The sequence below is a fragment of the Biomphalaria glabrata genome, chromosome 8, assembly GCF_947242115.1.
Source record: "Biomphalaria glabrata chromosome 8, xgBioGlab47.1, whole genome shotgun sequence".
Taxonomy (NCBI): domain Eukaryota; kingdom Metazoa; phylum Mollusca; class Gastropoda; family Planorbidae; genus Biomphalaria; species Biomphalaria glabrata.
The window spans coordinates 46,975,908-47,001,007 of NC_074718.1; the positions used below are offsets into that span (position 1 = coordinate 46,975,908).

General features: G+C 34.9%; 1 long non-coding RNA gene across 12 annotated transcripts; it reads left to right on the forward strand.

The window, feature by feature from the left end:
* The first annotated feature begins 375 nt into the window (after window positions 1-375).
* On the forward strand, window positions 376-23,613 carry LOC129927773 (uncharacterized). 12 transcript variants are annotated; one of them, XR_008779441.1, is made up of 11 exons: window positions 376-399; window positions 13,627-13,784; window positions 14,062-14,134; window positions 14,245-14,353; window positions 15,089-15,181; window positions 15,416-15,529; window positions 17,820-17,974; window positions 18,829-19,015; window positions 19,659-19,791; window positions 21,088-21,177; window positions 21,360-21,488. It is a non-coding gene; the product is annotated as an uncharacterized LOC129927773 (long non-coding RNA). The 12 variants fall into 12 exon arrangements; XR_008779439.1 differs by lacking the exon at window positions 376-399 and adding an exon at window positions 696-837; XR_008779431.1 differs by lacking the exon at window positions 376-399 and adding an exon at window positions 775-867.
* The last annotated feature ends 1,487 nt before the right edge of the window (window positions 23,614-25,100 follow it).

A 25,100-nucleotide genomic window follows, 5' to 3' on the forward strand; every position in this document is an offset into this window, starting at 1 on the left:
ATTTCCCTATGTTTTACCAAGCTAACCGTGCAGGACTCGCCATTATTGTAACGGTCCCTTGAGGAACGGCACATGGATTATCGACAGGGACGTGGAAACTTTAAACTCCGCACCGTGCAATGGGAAAGCTCTCGCATTCCCTTGTACACTCCCACAGTTTTGTTTTGCTATTCATTTAGCCTAATTACTTGAGGCAGAATAGCGTACCCTTGGAAATCTAGATCTACTTGTTTTATAGCGCTCGTCATTCTTTATATTGATCTAGGTCAGATAGTAGTCTAGATTATGCTGACAATAAATGCGTATTATAGCCACGGGAAATATGAATTCCTCGTTAATCTTCGGACTCGAAGAGAAGCCTTATTATTGTAGAAGAAACAATTAATTGACTAGATCTAGGTTTGTCATTTATTTTTATGCTACAGGTTTAGTGAGTTTAAGTTATCAGAAGTAGATATAGTCTATATTCTCACTCTAGATCAGCGGTTCTTAACCTCTTTAGCTCCGCGACCCCCTAACACAACTTTTCACTAGGAGGCGACCCCCAACCATAACAAAAAATTGTCATGGATGCAAGATCGCCAGCTATCCGGCATGCCGGCAAAATCGAAGTAAAAAAAAACAACTTGCCGGCAAATGCCAGTACGACTGATTGCCGGCTCGGTATAGGACTTTTTTTTTTTTTTTCACATTCACGTTTTGATCTTTCAAACTAAAACTTAATAAGTCGAATTCAAAGAAAGACAGGAAGTTACAATTCTTAAGTTACGGCGCATGCGCTTTTTTCCGATTTTTCGCTTTTTATCAAAAACGTAAACAAAATTTAGAAACAAATCAGTAAGGCCCCGGCCTGAGACGCCTAATTTAGTAAGATCTAATTATAATAAGTTTGATCTGCCGGCATAAAAATTGAAACCAGGAAACCAAACCTAGAGGCTAAATCAAGTCTAGAGATCTAGATTCTAGATCTATTTCTACAGCGTAGATCAAAAGTAGATTATCTATTATAATGATAAATATTATTATAATCTATTATCAGATATAGATCTAAAAAAAATAAATAATATTCAATATTCTACTTTTAAAGTCTAGACTAGCTCTAATTAAATCTAGATTTTAGATCTAGACTAATTATAAAAAACGTATTTTAAAAATGCAAGACTCTAGATCAAGTAGATGATTCTAGCTAGGGCTAGTCTTCTATCATTACTAAATTAGTGTCTAGACCTAGATCAAATTTCAAGATCTAGATCTAGAACTAAATCTAAAGTAATTTGGATTTAGGTTTAGGCTAGACTGCCGCTAGACCTAACTAAATCTAGAGAAAATATAATATCTAGTTAACTAGTAGCTCTAGCAGTACTCTAGTGGCACTCTATTCCTAGACAAGTTAAAGTCTAGACTTAGAGAGACTATTGTGAGTATGTCTAGATCTCTAATACTTAATACTTACTAGATTCTAGATCTAGTTTGTTTATTAGACCTAGATATAGATAGGTGTAAATTGAAGGATCTACTCTTTTACTATTATAGAATTAAAATGACATCTTGATTAGATCTAGACTAGACATTCTTGATTATCTAGTTCTAGTATAAAAATCAGTCTAAGTACTCAAAGAGTTAGAAGATCCAGTTAATTAGCTCTATATTTGATAAGATCTACTGACTACTCTGTCAGCCAATAAATATTTATAGATCTATTAGATCTTTTATTTAAAATAGAGTTAACTTTTAACATAGGTGCTACAAAGTTTGATTTATACTAATATAGTAATATAGACTATAGTAGTAGTAGGTAGGCCTATCTATGTGAATATTATATATAAAAAAATGAAATGTTCAAACATACATGTAGATTATAGTAATTAAAGTAAAAGCTTAGAATTTATAGTTTGTATTTAAAGATATATATATATGTGTGTGTGTATATATGTTATTTATGTTGTGAAGATATGACTGCAAACAGTTGATCCAGAATTTTGTAATTGACATTGAAGAGAAATATTTAGATGCATTGCTAGATGCATTGCTATTGACGTTGCTAATATATGTCGATAAATCATACAGTGAATTAGGATGAATTCTTATGAGGACTCATTCTATACCAAAGATAGAACCTCTAGACCGACATCCAAGCATACTTAGAGCACCATCTGTTCAGATGCCACAATTATTTTTCCAAGAAGTCTTTTGCTTTTTCAAATTTAACCAACTTTGTCAATTACATCAGGTGCTGTAGAGGTCGTTTATAGAGTTTTGCATTGAAACTAATCTTTGAAAATCTCCTTTGTGTATACTGGTATATCTTACCGGAACTAGTAATTGTGAACAATTTACAACGCCTGTGGATTCATCAAGCTGGATGCTAAATATTGTAAAAGAAGCAGATATCATTTCCTTAATATCAGAAGACATGTCAACTAATCTCCTGTAAATAGTGTCATTATTTATGCAAATTACACTAAATTTATTAATAAATTTGGCTCCAATCATATCTTTAGCCACTGACAATAACTGCTTGGTAGTGGTGTGAGGTTTCAGAACTCTGGCGATTCTGACAGCTACCAAACAAGAAGATTCATAGGCTGATATGTTTCAATTATGGTACTTGCCATATGAGTCTAAACCATCTAAACTAAACCACTGTATGTCATAATCGGCAAAGTTCGGATGTTTGTTCGACCTCAATACATATGGCAGAGAGAACTTCATTACAAATGTTGCATCGGGTTTCTGCTAAAACTATACCGCAAAAAAAAAATATTAAAAAATCGTCATTCTCTTTTATTTTATTAACCTTCTTTTGTTACAAGTCCGTGTTCATGAGTTGTTACATAATGAACTTTTTTCCATTGACTATAATACGATGGCGTATTTATTAATTGAATTTTCTTCACTACGTGATTATATCTTCACCAAAGAAATGTTTGATCCCACAATGGTGTTTCGATGCATTGATAGACAGTAAATTTATTTCTTGAAAAATATATTTTGCAACAACAAAGATGTGGTCTGTAACATCGATTTTTGAATGACAATTATAAAAAAAAAGAAACACAAAGAAGAACAAATAAAAATAACAAACTACTATCAAACAAGGATGTTACATTCACTAAAAGTACCCTCTGTATCGTCTTGCAATATATAGGGTATGTCTTTGTTATATGTAGGTCACAGCTGGGACTGCGCAGCCATGGGAAATACTGCATTCCTCACTAATCTTAAAATTCAGACTCGAAGACTAGCCTTATTATTATATTTGTCACCGCCACTTTTTTTTAAAATTGAAACTTGACGATCGTTTCTAAATTTATTTGGTAATAATGCTATTTGAGTAATGTCCCATCTCTATAATTTGCAATATAAATCTATATCCACTGTGGTACAAAAATGTTACAACACATAAGAACAAAAAAAACTAGCGATAAAAATTATAAATCCCCCCCCCCCCAATCCAATTTTCTGATGGTCTTAGGCAACCCTGTGAAATGGTCATTTGACGTCCAAAAGGGTCGCGACCACAGGTTAAGAACCCCTGTTCTAGATCTAGGTTTATAGTTGTACAGCATTCTCAACATTTCTCAGGGGACTTTTTGCTTATACACCGTAATATTATTGTTGACAACGGTAAAAGCATCAATATGGACTATGGTGGCTCACATTGTTATGATTGTATTTTCTTTCCTTTTTTAGATAGAATCTATGTCAAAAGAAGAACGAGGTTAAATGACGTTCTTTTGTTCAACAAATGAAAAGTACCAGTATTAAATATAACTTGATTATTGTACTTTTTGTGTGTAGATTCTTTATGATTTTACATCATTGCATTGATTTCATTGAAATAACAAAACATTAGACTTGATTAGAATTAGATCTAGATCTAGACTAGTTACTAGATTGAGTAAGATTGTCTAGATCTAGTATAATAAATAGTCTAAATTTAAATAATAACGTAGACGTAGACCGAAGATATGAGTTATTAAATCACAAAATTAATTGCTTTTTTTTTTATCAAGACTAGATTTTTTTCTAAATGTTTGATTAAAATGTATTGTACTTTATTAACAGTACAGTCACTGAACTGTAGTACAGTACAATACCGAAAATAATAGGCCTACTATGCCCTGCACCTTGCCGTAAGATGCACTACAGTCCTTATATGCACCTAATATTTTGAATTTAGGCCACATATTATATCATATAATCCATTCTATCATTATCAAAAATGTGTATAAGGCTAGTATACACTGTACATTTTATAAAAAGATCTTTAAAAAGGTAAAAGGACACCTTTTACAAAAAATATTAAAAACTTAAACAGGCCTTAATATCATTCAAAGGGCCTATTCAGTGGTCCACTGGTCCAGTTGTAGTGTCTACCCATCAGGCATTTGAACATTTGCCAGAATGCCCATTAAGCCAGTCCATCTTTGCTTTGATAGTACTAATGACCTCTCTTGTAGAAATAGCTATATGAAGAGTATTGTTAAGAATAGTATAGTTTAAATGAGCGTGTAGTTCGTTTCATGAATCAGCTGGGAAAAACAATTACTTAGCAGAGTTTAAGTCACTGATTAACATGCATGACTAGACTGACACATGAAATTCATAATTAGAAAGACATAATTATCTATTTTTTGAATAAACGTATGTAACCTATATAATTAAATAAGAGGGACACTTGGTTTACTGTGTTCTATTATACAGGAATTGAGGTACCATTTTTAAGAGCCTTGCTGTTTTCTGTATCTAATCTTTTGTATAGTTTAGACTTTATTACTGTCACTTCAATGTATTTTGTGTATGACTAGATATAGATTGTATTTATTTAATCTGCCTTTATACAGTTTGATTGGGAAGCTTCATTTCAGAATGTTAATATTCTACAATCTATCATTAATATAATACTGGAATTGCTTTATCAAGTGTGATCTTCACCGTTAAGAAGTTAATAGAACTAAGCACCTTAACACACTGCAGCTAGTTCTAATTAACCCATTCATAAGTTTTCAATTAACCAGTAATTGTAAGTTGCTTGCTTGACATAGAGCTCTAAAAAGGAAGTAAACATTAAGTAATTTTTTAATTGTATACTTCAAATTAGTTTTTAAAATAGCCCAAGAAAGCTAACTTTAGGTCAAAAAATATTTATTGTCCTCAACTTGTATAATTTTTTTTTCCTGTGGTTGCAAAGCATTGGCAAATATTTCTATTTTCTATTCTATATTTCTAGCCTGTAATGGTTTGATCAGCTAGCCCATAAACATTATAGAAAACTTATGGCTTGAAACTTTGATTTCATCTTAAGAAATTTATGCTACATGAGATCTTACAACTTTGTGTTTTAGGAATTCCTTTGTTAGTTGAAAGGAAAGATGAACAATTAGAATAAATATATCATTAAATTAACTAAAAAATTACAATTATTAAAACGTGTGTGCACACTAGAACAACTCTAAGTACTTTTAGGCTATACATTATTAACATTATTAGGATTTGCTACTTTACAATATGGAATTAGGCCTGTAAAAAAAAATGTTAAGATTCATTTTGTTTTGCGTATTAGGTTTTTTATAGTGACAATAACATCATCATAAAAACAAAGACTAGAGTTAGACATGAAATAAAGACAGTTCATTTGTTAGCTTCTTTGGATTCTTTTAACAGAATTTAGGACTTTTTTAAAAGCTTAGCTCACTTGGTCTGTGTCTGTCTCCCATTTCCTTTTCACGGATCAAGTTGAAATTTTAAACATATATTCCTTGTCAATGACAATACATGAATTAATGAATCCAAATATAAAATATAGAAATGATGATTACATCCTATGCATCATGCATCTAGTCATGCATGTTAACCAATGACTTAAATTCTGACAAGTCATTGGTTTTCTTGGTTGGCTTAGGCAACCCATTCCATGCTCAGTCACCACCATCTTTGTGAATGGTACTATTAGTCACCACCATCTATATAAATGGTGATTTAAGTCACCACCATCTGTGTGAATGGTACTATTAGTCACCACCATCTGTGTGAATGGTACTATTAGTCACCACCATCTATATGAATGGTGATTTAAGTCACCACCATCTGTATAAATGATACTATCAGTCAACAACATCTGTATGAATGGTACTATCAGTCACCACCATCTGTGTGGTTCAGTGTTTAATGTATAATTGCTAAGAATGGTACTGTCAGTCACCACCATATGCATGAATGGTGCTATAAGTCACCACCATCTGTTTGAATGGAGTTGTCAGTCACCGCCATCTGCATTATGATACTATTAGTCACCACCATCTGCATGTCACTATCAGTCACCACATTGTCAATGAATGGTACTATCAGTCACCACCATATGCATGAATGGTGCTATAAGTCACCACCATCTGTTTGAATGGAGTTGTCAGTCACCACCATCTGCATTAATGGTACTATCAGTCACCACCATCTATATGAATGGTACTATCAGTCACCACCATATGCATGAATGGTGCTATAGGTCACCACCATCTGTTTGAATGGAGTTGTCAGTCACCACCATCTGCATTAATGGTACTATCAGTCACCACCATTTGAATGAATGGTAATATCAGTCACCACCATGTCCATGAATAGAACTATATGAATGGTACTATCAGTCACCACCATATGCATGAATGGTGCTATAAGTCACCACCATCTGTTTGAATGGAGTTGTCAGTCACCACCATCTGCATTAATGGTACTATCAGTCACCACCATCTGCATGTCACTATCAGTCACCACATTCTGAATGAATGGTACTATCAGTCATCACCATTTGAATGAATGGTAATATCAGTCACCACCATCTGTATGAATGATACTATCAGTCACCACCATCTGTTTGAATGGTACTATCAGTCACCACCATCTATATAAATGGTACTATCAGTCACCACCATATGCATGAATGGTGCTATAGGTCACCACCATCTGTTTGAATGGAGTTGTCAGTCACCACCATCTGCATTAATGGTACTATCAGTCACCACCATTTGAATGAATGGTAATATCAGTCACCACCATGTCCATGAATAATACTATATGAATGGTACTATCAGTCACCACCATATGCATGAATGGTACTATAAGTCACCACCATCTGTTTGAATGGAGTTGTCAGTCACCACCATCTGCATTAATGGTACTATCAGTCACCACCATCTATATGAATGGTACTATCAGTCACCACCATATGCATGAATGGTACTATCAGTCACCACCATATGCATGAATGGTGCTATAGGTCACCACCATCTGTTTGAATGGAGTTGTCAGTCACCACCATCTGCATTAATGGTACTATCAGTCATTACCATTTGAATGAATGGTAATATCAGTCACCACCATGTCCATGAATAATACTATATGAATGGTACTATCAGTCACCACCATATGCATGAATGGTGCTATAAGTCACCACCATCTGTTTGAATGGAGTTGTCAGTCACCACCATCTGCATGTCACTATCAGTCACCACATTCTGAATGATTGGTACTATCAGTCACCACCATTTGAATAAATGGTAATATCAGTCACCACCATCTGTATGAATGATACTATCAGTCACCACCATCTGTTTGAATGGTACTATCAGTCACCACCATCTATATGAATGGTACTATCAGTCACCACCATATGCATGAATGGTGCTATAGGTCACCACCATCTGTTTGAATGGAGTTGTCAGTCACCACCATCTGCATTAATGGTACTATCAGTCACCACCATTTGAATGAATGTTAATATCAGTCACCACCATCTGCATGAATAATACTATATGAATGGTACTATCAGTCACCACCATATGCATGAATGGTGCTATAAGTCACCACCATCTGTTTGAATGGAGTTGTCAGTCACCACCATCTGCATTAATGGTACTATCAGTCACCACCATTTGAATGAATGGTAATATCAGTCACCACCATGTGCATGAATAATATTATATGAATGGTACTATCAGTCACCACCATATGCATGAATGGTGCTATAAGTCACCACCATCTGTTTGAATGGAGTTGTCAGTCACCACCATCTGCATTAATGGTACTATCAGTCATCACCATCTGTGTGAATGGTACTATTAGTCACCACCATCTATATGAATGGTGATTTAAGTCACCACCATCTGTATGAATGATACTATCAGTCAACAACATCTGTATGAATGGTACTATCAGTCACCACCATCTGTGTGGTTCAGTGTTTAATGTATAATTGCTAAGAATGGTACTGTCAGTCACCACCATATGCATGAATGGTGCTATAAGTCACCACCATCTGTTTGAATGGAGTTGTCAGTCACCACCATCTGCATTATGATACTATTAGTCACCACCATCTGCATGTCACTATCAGTCACCACATTGTCAATGAATGGTACTATCAGTCACCACCATATGCATGAATGGTGCTATAAGTCACCACCATCTGTTTGAATGGAGTTGTCAGTCACCACCATCTGCATTAATGGTACTATCAGTCACCACCATATGCATGAATGGTGCTATAGGTCACCACCATCTGTTTGAATGGAGTTGTCAGTCACCACCATCTGCATTAATGGTACTATCAGTCACCACCATTTGAATGAATGGTAATATTAGTCACCACCATGTCCATGAATAATACTATATGAATGGTACTATCAGTCACCACCATATGCATGAATGGTGCTATAAGTCACCACCATCTGTTTGAATGGAGTTGTCAGTCACCACCATCTGCATTAATGGTACTATCAGTCACCACCATCTGCATGTCACTATCAGTCACCACATTCTGAATGATTGGTACTATCAGTCACCACCATTTGAATAAATGGTAATATCAGTCACCACCATCTGTATGAATGATACTATCAGTCACCACCATCTGTTTGAATGGTACTATCAGTCACCACCATCTATATGAATGGTACTATCAGTCACCACCATATGCATGAATGGTGCTATAGGTCACCACCATCTGTTTGAATGGAGTTGTCAGTCACCACCATCTGCATTAATGGTACTATCAGTCACCACCATTTGAATGAATGTTAATATCAGTCACCACCATCTGCATGAATAATACTATATGAATGGTACTATCAGTCACCACCATATGCATGAATGGTGCTATAAGTCACCACCATCTGTTTGAATGGAGTTGTCAGTCACCACCATCTGCATTAATGGTACTATCAGTCACCACCATCTGCATGTCACTATCAGTCACCACATTCTGAATGAATGGTACTATCAGTCACCACCATTTGAATGAATGGTAATATCAGTCACCACCATCTGTATGAATGATACTATCAGTCACCACCATCTGTTTGAATGGTACTATCAGTCACCACCATCTGTTTGAATGGTACTATCAGTCACCACCATCTATATGAATGGTACTATCAGTCACCACCATCTATATGAATGGTACTATCAGTCACCACCATCTGTTTGAATGGAGTTGTCAGTCACCACCATCTGCATTAATGGTACTATCAGTCACCACCATCTATATGAATGGTACTATCAGTCACCACCATATGCATGAATGGTGCTATAGGTCACCACCATCTGTTTGAATGGAGTTGTCAGTCACCACCATCTGCATTAATGGTACTATCAGTCACCACCATTTGAATGAATGGTAATATCAGTCACCACCATGTGCATGAATAATACTATATGAATGGTACTATCAGTCACCACCATATGCATGAATGGTGCTATAAGTCACCACCATCTGTTTGAATGGAGTTGTCAGTCACCACCATCTGCATTAATGGTACTATCAGTCACCACCATCTGTGTGAATGGTACTATTAGTCACCACCATCTATATGAATGGTGATTTAAGTCACCACCATCTGTATGAATGATACTATCAGTCAACAACATCTGTATGAATAGTACTATCAGTCACCACCATCTGTGTGGTTCAGTGTTTAATGTATAATTGCTAAGAATGGTACTGTCAGTCACCACCATATGCATGAATGGTGCTATAGGTCACCACCATCTGTTTGAATGGAGTTGTCAGTCACCACCATCTGCATTAATGGTACTATCAGTCACCACCATTTGAATGAATGTTAATATCAGTCACCACCATCTGCATGAATAATACTATATGAATGGTACTATCAGTCACCACCATATGCATGAATGGTGCTATAAGTCACCACCATCTGTTTGAATGGAGTTGTCAGTCACCACCATCTGCATTAATGGTACTATCAGTCACCACCATTTGAATGAATGGTAATATCAGTCACCACCATGTGCATGAATAATACTATATGAATGGTACTATCAGTCACCACCATATGCATGAATGGTGCTATAAGTCACCACCATCTGTTTGAATGGAGTTGTCAGTCACCACCATCTGCATTAATGGTACTATCAGTCACCACCATCTGTGTGAATGGTACTATTAGTCACCACCATCTATATGAATGGTGATTTAAGTCACCACCATCTGTATGAATGATACTATCAGTCAACAACATCTGTATGAATGGTACTATCAGTCACCACCATCTGTGTGGTTCAGTGTTTAATGTATAATTGCTAAGAATGGTACTGTCAGTCACCACCATATGCATGAATGGTGCTATAAGTCACCACCATCTGTTTGAATGGAGTTGTCAGTCACCACCATCTGCATTATGATACTATTAGTCACCACCATCTGCATGTCACTATCAGTCACCACATTGTCAATGAATGGTACTATCAGTCACCACCATATGCATGAATGGTGCTATAAGTCACCACCATCTGTTTGAATGGAGTTGTCAGTCACCACCATCTGCATTAATGGTACTATCAGTCACCACCATATGCATGAATGGTGCTATAGGTCACCACCATCTGTTTGAATGGAGTTGTCAGTCACCACCATCTGCATTAATGGTACTATCAGTCACCACCATTTGAATGAATGGTAATATTAGTCACCACCATGTCCATGAATAATACTATATGAATGGTACTATCAGTCACCACCATATGCATGAATGGTGCTATAAGTCACCACCATCTGTTTGAATGGAGTTGTCAGTCACCACCATCTGCATTAATGGTACTATCAGTCACCACCATCTGCATGTCACTATCAGTCACCACATTCTGAATGATTGGTACTATCAGTCACCACCATTTGAATAAATGGTAATATCAGTCACCACCATCTGTATGAATGATACTATCAGTCACCACCATCTGTTTGAATGGTACTATCAGTCACCACCATCTATATGAATGGTACTATCAGTCACCACCATATGCATGAATGGTGCTATAGGTCACCACCATCTGTTTGAATGGAGTTGTCAGTCACCACCATCTGCATTAATGGTACTATCAGTCACCACCATTTGAATGAATGTTAATATCAGTCACCACCATCTGCATGAATAATACTATATGAATGGTACTATCAGTCACCACCATATGCATGAATGGTGCTATAAGTCACCACCATCTGTTTGAATGGAGTTGTCAGTCACCACCATCTGCATTAATGGTACTATCAGTCACCACCATCTGCATGTCACTATCAGTCACCACATTCTGAATGAATGGTACTATCAGTCACCACCATTTGAATGAATGGTAATATCAGTCACCACCATCTGTATGAATGATACTATCAGTCACCACCATCTGTTTGAATGGTACTATCAGTCACCACCATCTGTTTGAATGGTACTATCAGTCACCACCATCTATATGAATGGTACTATCAGTCACCACCATCTATATGAATGGTACTATCAGTCACCACCATCTGTTTGAATGGAGTTGTCAGTCACCACCATCTGCATTAATGGTACTATCAGTCACCACCATCTATATGAATGGTACTATCAGTCACCACCATATGCATGAATGGTGCTATAGGTCACCACCATCTGTTTGAATGGAGTTGTCAGTCACCACCATCTGCATTAATGGTACTATCAGTCACCACCATTTGAATGAATGGTAATATCAGTCACCACCATGTGCATGAATAATACTATATGAATGGTACTATCAGTCACCACCATATGCATGAATGGTGCTATAAGTCACCACCATCTGTTTGAATGGAGTTGTCAGTCACCACCATCTGCATTAATGGTACTATCAGTCACCACCATCTGTGTGAATGGTACTATTAGTCACCACCATCTATATGAATGGTGATTTAAGTCACCACCATCTGTATGAATGATACTATCAGTCAACAACATCTGTATGAATGGTACTATCAGTCACCACCATCTGTGTGGTTCAGTGTTTAATGTATAATTGCTAAGAATGGTACTGTCAGTCACCACCATATGCATGAATGGTGCTATAAGTCACCACCATCTGTTTGAATGGAGTTGTCAGTCACCGCCATCTGCATTATGATACTATTAGTCACCACCATCTGCATGTCACTATCAGTCACCACATTGTCAATGAATGGTACTATCAGTCACCACCATATGCATGAATGGTGCTATAAGTCACCACCATCTGTTTGAATGGAGTTGTCAGTCACCACCATCTGCATTAATGGTACTATCAGTCACCACCATATGCATGAATGGTGCTATAGGTCACCACCATCTGTTTGAATGGAGTTGTCAGTCACCACCATCTGCATTAATGGTACTATCAGTCACCACCATTTGAATGAATGGTAATATCAGTCACCACCATGTCCATGAATAATACTATATGAATGGTACTATCAGTCACCACCATATGCATGAATGGTGCTATAAGTCACCACCATCTGTTTGAATGGAGTTGTCAGACACCACCATCTGCATTAATGGTACTATCAGTCACCACCATCTGCATGTCACTATCAGTCACCACATTCTGAATGAATGGTACTATCAGTCACCACCATCTGCATGTCACTATCAGTCACCACATTCTGAATGAATATTACTATCAGTCACCACCATTTGAATGAATGGTAATATCAGTCACCACCATCTGTATGAATGATACTATCAGTCACCACCATCTGTTTGAATGGTACTATCAGTCACCACCATCTATATGAATGGTACTATCAGTCACCACCATATGCATGAATGGTGCTATAAGTCACCACCATCTGTTTGAATGGAGTTGTCAGTCACCACCATCTGCATTAATGGTACTATCAGTCACCACCATCTGCATGTCACTATCAGTCACCACATTCTGAAAAATCTAAAGTGGAACCCATTCAGGTCTATAATTCAAGTTGTCATTGAACGCTCTTGCATCTAAACAAAAATTATCAAAGAATAAGAGTTACACTGACATAAAAATAGAATGCCGACCAATGAGTGGTTCTATTTTATTCTCGTTAAGATTGATTTTGATCAATTCATATTTTTTTCGCCTTATAACTATTTTGAAAATGTCTTGACCACATAGTCCTTGCGGGCCCCTAAGACCTTGTAAGGTGGCCATAGATTTTTAGCTTATGTTTTTTTACTATAGTTAGCAGGTCAGCTCCAATACTGATGCCCCTTTTAAAGTTTTAAGTTAATAAACAGATTATTGATTGTTGCATTTTCTCCATTATGTTGCCATCTATTTACTAAGTTGTACGTTTTTCAGAAAAGTGAAGACTGTGTGTGGAAGTTTGCCAGAGGCAAGCTTTGGATTTCTTTCATAGAGCAAGGGACAACACTCTCAATACCTTTTGATATCATTCCAACACCTATAGCTGTGGTGAGACTATTTCGAGGTCTCAGGAATGTATTTCTTATCAATTGGTAAGTTTGTTTATTACTGTTACTAAAATAGCACTGTTGGTAAATAAAATTTTAATTGAACATGGAGACTATGTCAAATAAACATTTAGTGGGTAAAGCATCCACTCACTACATAGAAACTTAACTTTATTTGAATATTTTTTGTATTTTGTCTAAATATTGTTTATAGAAATTAACACCATAATATTTTTTAAGATGAATGTTTGCTGTTGTATTTAGAAATGGTAAATCTTCACAGACATTGCAATGTTATCTTTTGAATTTATTCCCTAATCAGGTAATCATGCATCACATGCCCTCAGATATGTACACAAAATGAAGTTTGAGGAGAAAGAGAAAGGATCAAGATGGTATACTTTGAATTCTACAAATTAAATCCTACTTTACTCAGTTAAAAAATCGAGTTTATGTGTAACTACTATGATTCTACAAATATTTTTTGTTTGTTTGCTATGCACAGATTTACAAGACACTAAAGTTATCTATCAACTATACTCAATGTATGAATGACTTGCAGCCAGACTAGAATTATAGAGAAAGATGTTTTTCTGCTGGCTAAACATGTATGGGTATGTTTGTCTGTCTTTTATTATGTCTATCTAAAAAATAATTGTTTTATAAATGCAAAAGTTTGCCTAAGAAATAGGAATGTATGTATAGAAAACAAAATAATTTGTATCTTTTTAAAACAATAATGATAGTAAGATGGGTAAACAAAAGCTACTTAGTTATGTGAGTAAATGTGTGTGAATCAGTGATTATATTACAAAAAAGCATCATTTCAATTTTTGAGACAATTTGAAGAGATCAATGGCTTGATGCTCAAAGTATTGAGTTGTGTGTTCTCTTCATCACCTTCACCTACCCCTTAGTCTGTTCAACCATTGGGACACCTAACAAGATCTGTCAAATGTCTTTCTCCATTCCTCTCTGTCCTTTGCTTTGGATAGAATTTCATTCCATGACATGCCTGTCCATTCTTTGATGTCTTCCCATCGCTTCCTCTGTCTTCCGTTTTCTTCTTTTTCTGGTATTTTTTTCCTGAAGGAAAGTCTTAGCGGGCCTGGAAGACCTGGCCATAGAGTTTGAGTTTACTTTTTTTTGACAGTGGTTAGCAGGTCATCATATAAGATAAGATAAGTTAGGTGATACTGAAGATCTTTCTGTAGCATCTTAGCTCCATTGCTAGGATCCCTTTCTCTAGATCTGAAGTCAGCATCCAATATTGGCATTCATATAAGGAATGTGGCCGTAACAACATCAGTCTGATTTTAGTGTCAAGGGCTATGCCTTTGTCTGTCCAGATTGTTTTGAGTTTTGCAAGTGCTGCTGTTGTCTAGGCAATTCTGGCCAGTAGTTCCGGTTTTGGTTTCTTCATCTGAGACAAAAACTCCAAGGTAAATACCTTGTTGCTCTCTGTAAAGAAGTTAAAATCATTAAGGCAGTGCCAGAGGTGAAGTTATGCAGTTATTCTAGAACTTTGTTACAAAAAAAAAAAAGTTCATTAGGCTTTCTTAATTGGGTTAACCTTACTTGAATGAAAAAAATATATGAAAGTGTTAAAAATTTATTGATAATCACTGTTCAGAAACCAGAAGTAAGTCCTAATCATTCTTCATTGTATTACTCAGGGTCTGTTCCATCACATCCAGTCAATAAAGGAATAATATCTATGATGTCAGACAACAATAAAGATCCATTTCTGTAGAAGAAGATCTCACTACCATGAACACTCTAGGGCTAGGGTGAGTTGTGATAAAGACCTAAACAAACATTGCAAGGATATGCTTAGTGTTAGGGTTGTGTTTTTACATATTAAAAGACCTCTTGGGGTTAGGCCTGGGCCCCCTGAAAGATGAGTTCACACAATATCAGGATAGCTCTAAACAGTAAACTTAAAAGAATATTAAATGCAATAATTTACAATAATGAGGATTAAATAGCAAAGTCATTTAAAAAAATGATATACAAGCCATTAACTATGGTTGAGAGTTTGCACTCATGCATAAATCTATTTCAAATTAAGAACCATGCATATGTCAGCATTAAGTGTGTGTTGACGTAGTATTATAATATTACACGTAAGACTGGTTACTATTAATGCAAATGTCATGGAATGCTGGGTTTGTGCTTCCTGGAGTCACACATGACAAACATAGATATTACAGACTGACTTAAATCCACTTTGGCAGGCAAAATATAAAGTTTATTTGATGACAATAATTATACTGCACTCCTTGGCAGTTACATAATCCAATACAAGACATTATCACATCCGCATAACAGCAGTATCATGTATATTCAACATGTTAAGTTTTCAGAATAGACTACAAGTAAAGTCCACATCACTTCGGGTAGCAAATACTTCAATACTACAGAACATTATCTACTAGAAATATATATACTGTCTCAAGTGACCACTGGCTTCGACTGCCCAAAGATACTACTTAACTCAAAGTTACTACTCGACTCTCTAAGTCACTACCGTGCAGACTGGACCAAAAGATACTACTGACTGAACTAAAAGTCAATTTAGTCCTTACTTCCTGTTTCTACATCAGGAATTTCATGTGTCTTTTTACCCTCTTAACCCGAGGTGAACATATAACAGGCAATGTCAACCGAGACTGTGATCATAATTTACAAAGATTTCTAAAAATATTTTAAATTTATTCATATTTTTTTTATTACATTCAGCCATCACTATACTATTTAGTAAATGAATCCTGAGGGAAAATTTCCCTACAACTAATTAATATTTTTTCGTCTCTGAGTATGTCTTAGTTTGTTTTTTTTCCCATCATTTGATATGTCATAATTTAGGCTTGAAAATAAAGTCTTTTAGTCTTTCTTCATTCAGCAATTCCAGAAGATGAGCATTAGAGCTCCACCATCTTCTTCATATGAAATATATGTGAAAAATGGTATTTGGAAGTGGCTGAAATTTTATAATCATCTTAAAATGTTACTTTACTCTCTTTGATTGTAGTAGGATACACACACACACACACACAAGAAAAGTGATCCAAAACTATTAGCTAACAAATAACCACTTGGATTTGATGGTATTCAAGCTAGATTACTCAAAGAACTAGCACCAGTGTTCAAAATGCTTTTTCGGGCATCAAATTATCAGGGTAGAGTAGCAAAGTAGATAAACTGCAGACCAGTATCACTCATCAGCATCACATGTAAAATACTAGAACACATAATGTGTATGAACATCATAATTACTTAGATTAACATAATGTCCTTACTCTATGACAACATGGTTTTAGGAAATCTAGGTCATGTGTAACTCTTAATAGGTCTAATTGATGACTTTTCAAAGACTTAGATAATAGTGAGCAAACATCATTTTATTTTGACTTCTCTAAGGCATTTTGACAAAGTTCACCACCATAGTTTGCTTACAAAATTAAACAATTGACTTTACCTGTCCATTACACCAATGGATCCAGGATTTTGAAAATAGTTGTAGAATTAACTATAATAATAATGAGTCCAAATCATTACCAAGCTAACTCATGTGTACCTTAAAGAACAGTTCAAGGTCAACCTGTGTTTCTAATTTACATAAATGACCTGGGTTCTACCTAGATTTATAGTTTAAGCCCACTTTACAAGCTTTGTTTAGTTTATTTATACTATAATAAAAATGTTAAAAATCATGAACAGCATACATTTTTTTAAATTTCAGAAATATAAATGTAAACCATCTCATGGCCTCATTGAAGTGGATAGTATACTTTAACTGTTTGCTTATGACAATTATCAAAGCCCTGTCCCTTTTTGTACTCTGAACTATGACCTCTAATAGAGATTAGTTTTTCAAGTGAAGAGTTTTCTGACAATTCCTAACTGCCAACTAACATGATCATGATGATCATCTTTCTAACATAAACTCACATGCCAACCTATCTAGAGATATAGACATTACATAATATTATGGAGTGTAGGTTAGTTTTACAATGATGAAATCATAGGAATTGTGTATATGTTATTTTACAAACTGAAGAAATGGTTTTTCAACAGGAGACATGAACTACATGAAGACAATTTTGGGATGGAGGAAACCACACAGAGACTTCAATGGGGAACAAAAGTCAAATGGAGTGTGTTCAAAGTTAGCATTCAATTCTTGTCACTCAATTCTCCATGATATGTTTACAGGGAGACTAAACATTTTTGTAATAAAATTTATTTATTTTTCTTATTTTTAATTCATTCATTTTTTTAGCATTAATTAACATTAATTTGTGACTCCCTTGTTTTGTTTTGAAAGTTCCTTTAGAAGTGAAGATTATTACATTCAAGTCCAAACCTCCCACAGGACTTGGAGGATGGCAGCGGGTAGAGTTCAAACTTGTAATTATCATGATGACAGCCCAGAGCACATACCACACAACCAGGCAGCCCTCTACATATAACTTAGTATAACTTAAGAATACATTTAAGATTGGGTTAGCTTTTTGGAGTCACATATCAAAATTGCATCAACAAATAGCATCCAAAGGTTTTTTGAATATTTTGAAAATGCTGCTAAGGAAAATATTATTTTGTATTAGCAACTAATTATCACTAGCAGTATTATTTATGACACCTTAAAACACCAGGATGGTCTGCCTAGTCGTGTGGTTTGCACGCTGGACTGTCATTCAGATTTATCGATGATCCTGGGTTCAAACCCTGCCCGCTCCCATTCCCCATCCTCCTGCAGGAGGTTTGGACTAGGAAGTAATTATCTTCAACTCTGAAAACATTTTGCATGTCATCATTTTATTATAATCTAGATGAATATAATGAATACTTTTGACAATGGTAATAATCTGACAGCACAGAAATAACAATGGGAATCTTGTAATTATCTCCAATGACCAAGTAGAATTTTTACTACTACTTCAAAGACTTGAAAGTATTTGATAGATTTTGATGAAATGAACATGGGAATCATTGGATTAGGACCAGGGGGATTTTTTTTCATATATTGACCTTGATCATTGAGATTGAGCTGAAATTAATTTTTTTTTTTAAATTTCCCCAGGGACATGATGCCAGTAAAATGAGAAAATAGAGTGGAAGAGAGTCCATAGTTTGTTTTGCTCCCGATTCAATAGAGAACAAAGTTAAGATTAGCAATGGAGATAAAAGGAATCTCTAAAACAATAATTCTTATCAAAATCCAACAATCTCTATTCAAAATATTAATCTAAGCAGTAACATGACAACTAGTAAGTGGCTTCTTTTTTTTTATGTACAATTTAAGAGATATTTCAATAAATGATTTTAATAAAACTCCATTAAGCTTTTTAAAGTAAGTATGGCAGGATCACTATGGAACAACCAGTTAACTCTCACCCTAAGATCAATGTTAGTCAACAGTCACAAAGAGGAGTGGTTCTGCCAATGGGCATCAGGAAACACAGGCAGAGCCATGTACAAAGAAATGACCATGCCAAACAAACTGGACAATATTAACTTCTTCCCCTGCAAAGAGCAATCTACAACCTTCCAACTAAGAACAGGACAAACACCTCTGTTAAATTACCATTTTAACAAGATAAATCCCACTCACCTACCTCTTTGTAGACACTGCACCCACCCTTATGAAACTGTAAACCACATCCTCTTTGAATGCCCCTTCCTAATCCACCTTAGGCAGACCCTACTAACATTTCAAACCAACATAACCAACACCCTGTATGCAGTGCTGAACAACTGAAGACACTATTTTTCCTTGGCACAGTCTGCAAAAGAGCTCTGAGCTCAGCAGCGAAAAGCTGGTTAGAAAGAAGAAGTAGTATATAAGTATAAATAAAAGTTCATTTAAGGAAAATGTACTAATCTGATGTAAATTTATTTATAATGTTATAGTTTGAACCAAAGAGTGAAGCTCACGTGAGGACAGTTTTCAACACTAGAGTTACAGTACTAGTCCTCGGTGGAATCAAGGAGTCATTAAAGAATCATTCTGGAAGATCAAATTAATACAAGCACTGAACAGCAGGTGAATCCTTTGACATCTGATAACTACCATGTCATTAGCAAGTTTATTTTTATTAAAGACTTTAGTTATCCAAAACATTGATGCTTCTTTGAACCACTCTCTGGGTAAACAAAACTACATAAATAGTTTATAATTAGACTTAACATTTCTTATGTGTCAAAGTGTTCTATGCATTACATTACTTTTACCTATCCCTTAGTCTATGGGACCGTTGGGGCACCATGCAAGACTCGTCGACCATTTTTCTCCATTCCTCTCTGTCTTTTGCCTTAGTTAGAACCTCTTTCAATGGCAGACCTGTTCATTCTTTTATGTTATCCTCCCATCACTTTCTCTGTCTGCCTCTTCTTTTTTTTTCCTGGTACTGTTCCCTGAAGGAAGGTCTTTGTGAGCCCCGAAGATCTTGTAATATAGCCATAGATTTTAAGCTTGCATTTTCTTACAATAGTTAGCAGGTCATCATGGGGTCCAATCACTGCAGTAACCCTGTCTTTAGTCTCTTGGTTTGTGATGTGGTCTCTGAATGTAATACCTAGGATTCTTCTGTTGTAATACCTAGAATTCTTGTGTAGAATTTCAATTCCATTGCTAGGATCCTCCTCTCTAGCTTTGCAGTCAACGTCCAAGACTCACAAGCATATAAAAATGTGGCCATGACCAGAGAGCGCATCAGTCTGATTTTGGTGCTGAGGGCTAAGCCTTTGTCTTTCCATATTATTTTAAGTTTTGAAAGGGCTGCTGTGGACTGTGATATTCAGGCCAGTAGTTCAGGTTTCGTTCCCTCATCTGAGACATTTGAAGTGGGCCAAAATGCTCTTTTGAATTTAATAAAGACAAGCTACAGGTTTAATTATTGTTAACTGCATTTGTCGACTGGTTGTCAGTAAAACCAAGACTTGGTAGAATTTAAGATTCTATATATATTGTTACATGGTGCAGCTTTAGTGAAATCCAGCTAGTCTGTAGAACTGGCATGTCAAACATTGTCCACATATTTTTGTAATTACTTTTCGAAGTTGGTATATTTCTCTTCTTATAGGATTTCTAGAGCTAGATATATTCAGTAGTGTCCAAACTAGTTTAGCATGGATTCCATTATCACTAAGACTTTAAACACATTATATTTTATTTGTCAGCTGAATACCTTCATTATCTCATTAACAATTGTTCTGATCAAGATGCAGACCAAGTTCTCTAAATTAGATCAGCTTATAGACTAATGAAATAATCTCCTATGAGTTACAGGCAAAACTTAAAGTCTACATCAAAATTTTTTTCTTTTGGATAATATTACAGACAGGAATGGAAAATATGGCCAACAGATCATGTGTGGTGCCCCAATGGTCCAACAACTTAGGGATAGGTGAATGTGATAATACATAATAGGTTAGCTAAAACTTACAGGTTAATTCAGGAAATTAAGTTAACTTTCTAATTATTATTTTTTTTTTGTACTAAATCTTTTTTTCAAGTGCTAATTTGATTAAACTATATAAAAAAATAGCTTTCAGTTCCAGTATCTACACTAATCTTCTATGTCTAGGTCATTAATTGTAAATGTTTTTTAGATAATGATGCAGAGTATTTCCTGGTGATCATGAATTAGGAGCTGCACACAGTTTAATGAAACCATATTTTAGGAACAGATAGAAAACAAAGAACTGCAGCAAAGATGGCCTGTTTTTATTCTTCTTCATGGCAAGTAGATTTTTAAAGCATTATGATATAGTTCCCCTTTTAGACCTTGTGGTCCATAGGGCAGATGATATAAATTCATCTGTTCCTTTGGCCTACAATTATGGTATAGCTATTTTAAATAGATCTTTCTATCTTTGAATGAATGCATAATAACAAAAAATAGACAACATAAGAAATTAGATAAAAATTACCTAACCAAAAAACTTATTTAAGCATGCTAATTAAAAATGTTGTCATTAGCTTTTTTTTTTTATTATCCTTTTTTTTTTTAAATAAGTTTTCCAAGATTACATTTGAATACAGCTTCATTCTAATCACTAAGGATACAGGACTTGACTTAAACTTTTTGACTCCCAGCAGAGCATAGAGCTGCCGCATCAGTGCTTCACATTCTGAATCTGTTCTGGGCTATTCCCCTTGCTTGGGTCCATTTCCATCCTGCCAACTTTCCTTCTTGGTCTGCCGGTTTAATCCATGTTTGCATGGGTCTCCTAGACTTTCTCTTCCTCTCTGGGTTCCAGTCCAGTCTTGCAATGTTGTCTGCTGTTCTTCCCATTGTGTGCCCAATGCATCCCCATGTGCATCATTTGATTTCTTGTTCTATCTGTTTACTTTTTTGTTTCTCATAGGCTGTAGTTTGATATTTTGGCTTAATGAATAAGGTTTATACCGTAATAATTTCAGTATTCTTCTCAAAAGGTTGGCTGATTGTTAAAGGGCTTGGTTTCTGAATCTAAGGGTCTTGGGTTCGAAGATTGGGATGGAGTTTCTAAAATGACCCTGAGCCCTAATACGTACCTGACATTTGTTGTTGAAAGTAAAGGTGGCAGGTCATTATGCTTTGCACATGACACTCTTGCTAGTCAATGTTAACTGAATATGTTACTGGCTATAAATCAGTCTTTTACTATTTTAACAAATTTTAGGTGCTGTTAATTGGTTCAATTATCTATGCATTTAAACTAGAAAACAGGGTCAGGTTAAGATAACTATGTACATTTACTTTCTATCGCAGATAATCCCAAACTAACTTATTTTATCATCAATGTACCAGCTGTCAGCCAGGTGCTCCTGTGTATATGAAGACAGCTCCAAGTTAGCCACCCTTCCAAATCAGTCAATATTCTTGGACCCATTATGTGTACTCCTCAAAAGTTTTATATAAAATAATTTGTTTTTAAAACAAAGCTAGACATTAAATTCAGTTGTGATTGATTTCAGCCCACCGATACAAGGGACATAGTTGCAAGTATAGCAGCAAAACAAACCCTCAATAAACAATAACTATACTTTTAGACTTAGATCCTCTCCCTCTGGCGCATTGGGTAGCAAGCTGCCTCCAAAAAGATCTGTCATTGGCAGAAGCCTCTTCCCTCATACTTATAGAAATATAAAAATATGCTGACTTCTAGAAAAGAGAAAAATGGAAAGACAAACTAAACTTTGTCAATGTATTTAAAAAAAACAATGTTGAACCAGCTAATAGTTGTCATGTCATCAGCCAGCCACCTTGGCATCAGTACCAAGATTGACTGCTATCCAAAAAACTGCCAAACCAAATGTTAGGCACTATCATCTTTGTCTTGTAGATGGCATTCAAAGAGGATGCAGTTTTTAAAGTTTCATAAGGGTAGCTGACTAAACATTAATGGGGAAGTGGACTCAAGATATGGATACCATCATTTATATTACATTGAACTTCTGCATTATCCTTTTTATATTTTGCATTTTAAAATATAATTTTTTATTTGTATTATTTTTTCATTATTTTTTTTTTAGATCAAAGGAATGTACATGCTGCTGATATAGAACAAGTTTCTGACTGCTTCCAGATCAATGTTCTTAGTTCTGCTAATGATCTACTATTGCACGATAAATAAGCAAAGTCCTGAAAAGCCTGCAGAATCTGGGAGCACACTTTAGTTAATAAGCAGGGTGTCATATGGCCTGCACAATGATCAACAGTTAGCAGTAAAGACATCCTTCAATGAAGCAGCCCTATTTACGCCAAGATAACAATGTCTTTTTTAGTACTGTATTGTATATTATTTTACACCTTAATTTTTAGTCTTAACTATTGGTCACTGTAAAAAAAAAACTAAGTAAAATATTTTTAGAGCTATAGCGAGTATAATTTGTTTTTTTTTAAATCCAATGTAGATAGTTTTTTTTTTTAATGGCATTGTTCATGTAAATATTTTTCACAGAGTTAAAGTAAAGGCATTTTCTGCATGGATAATAAAGGTGTTATTATTAATAGTAGTAATAGTATTATGAAATAAAAACTAAAGAATTATGTTAAGACATATTTTATATGAAAGCTCTTTAAATGCATTCAACAAATTACATAATTTACTAGTAGGAATACTATAAGTGTGCAGTATATTTGCTACACTGTAGCAAATAAAGGCCTACCATTATCTCTAATATTAAAAACAAAAATTAAAAAAAAAATGCCTTATAATATTAATAGCATTGTAACTAACTAAAAGCAATTAAACTATTATTTAATACACAACAACAGTATTGACCATCACTGTATTAGTTCACATTGTCACATTTTTAAGCTTAATTGAATACTATCAACTATTAATGCTTAACAGATGTCATCATATTAAATTTTACATCCATAATAAAGAAAAGCAATTACACAAAATATTTTCCAAGACACACGCAACACATAAGATTGTCAATAAAATGTATGGTTCTTATTTTTCTTAAAGGCTTCTCTTTAAAGTTACAAATAGCTACATTGGAACCATTGGTTACTTTTAATAAACAATTACAAGCCACTTAGGTTAACACCATTTTTAAAGATAATTCTATCAATTACAAAATGATTGATCATTACTGACATCTCAAGATAAAATAAAACATCTATCTTCATAAATTGGTTTATTTTTGTTAAAGCTTATATCAACTCACTGTGATAAAAAGTTTGCACATTTATTTGTTGCACACCCTATCTTGGATCAAGTTGAAACTTTGCACAATTATTTATTGTACCTGAAATCAAGAATCAATTTTGTAAACTTTTGGAAATTAAATATTTTGTTTGGTATCAAACTAGGGAAAGAAATTGTAATTGATACATTTTTTTTTAATTAAAAGCATTTTAAAAGCAACCATGGTAACCTTCATAAGATACCCCCTATCTAACTGGTTCAGACAAGTGATAGGATCATAACCTTGAGAAAGCATGAAATTACACTAAATAAAAACAATTGTTAATATTTCTAATAGCAGATGTATTGATGTTAGTCTAGAAAAGTGATGCTCAACTTAATTCAACCTGCAGGCCATTTTAATTTCCAACACTTGTGTCACGGGTCATATGATCTAAAAGGTAATAAAATAAAATTGAACTGAAACTTTTTTATTAGATACCAGTGGATCTAGTACTTACATTAATCAATATTTTTACACATCAGAAAATGGCTTCATTTATCTACTTAAAATAAGAGCAACATTGTAGCTAACCTGACCACCTATTCATTTTATGGTCTCTTTTGATTAAATATTCCCATCGGTCCTCCAATCTATAGGCATAGTTTAACCATATTATATTCATGGCTCAAGCCAAAAATGTTGTCATGTTTGTTTTATAATGC